Source organism: Myotis davidii, unplaced genomic scaffold, assembly GCF_000327345.1.
Source record: "Myotis davidii unplaced genomic scaffold, ASM32734v1 C60972764, whole genome shotgun sequence".
Lineage (NCBI taxonomy): Eukaryota > Metazoa > Chordata > Mammalia > Chiroptera > Vespertilionidae > Myotis > Myotis davidii.
Window position 1 is genome coordinate 1 of NW_006300810.1, and position 200 is coordinate 200.

Sequence of the window (200 nt, forward strand, 5' to 3'; positions counted from 1 at the left end):
CCAAGTAGGAGCAGGCGGGCGGCTCTCCCATCCTAAAGGGAATGAAAGACCAAACATGACCCTGACCTCCAAACGGCAACAAAAGCCACTAGACAGCCAGCAGCAGCACACAGCCTGCTGCTTCCCCTGCAGCCCCGCACTGCTCTGAGTCCGTAGGCAAAGACTTACCCACCACCAAGGCCGCCTTCGCTGGGCGTGGG

The 200-nt window shown here is 60.5% G+C and overlaps 1 long non-coding RNA gene across 1 annotated transcript; it reads right to left on the bottom strand.

Moving 5' to 3' along the window:
• Window positions 1-200, bottom strand: LOC107185230. Its single transcript, XR_001516155.1, has 2 exons — window positions 169-200; window positions 1-32 (listed from the first exon to the last, which is right to left on the bottom strand). It is a non-coding gene; the product is annotated as an uncharacterized LOC107185230 (long non-coding RNA).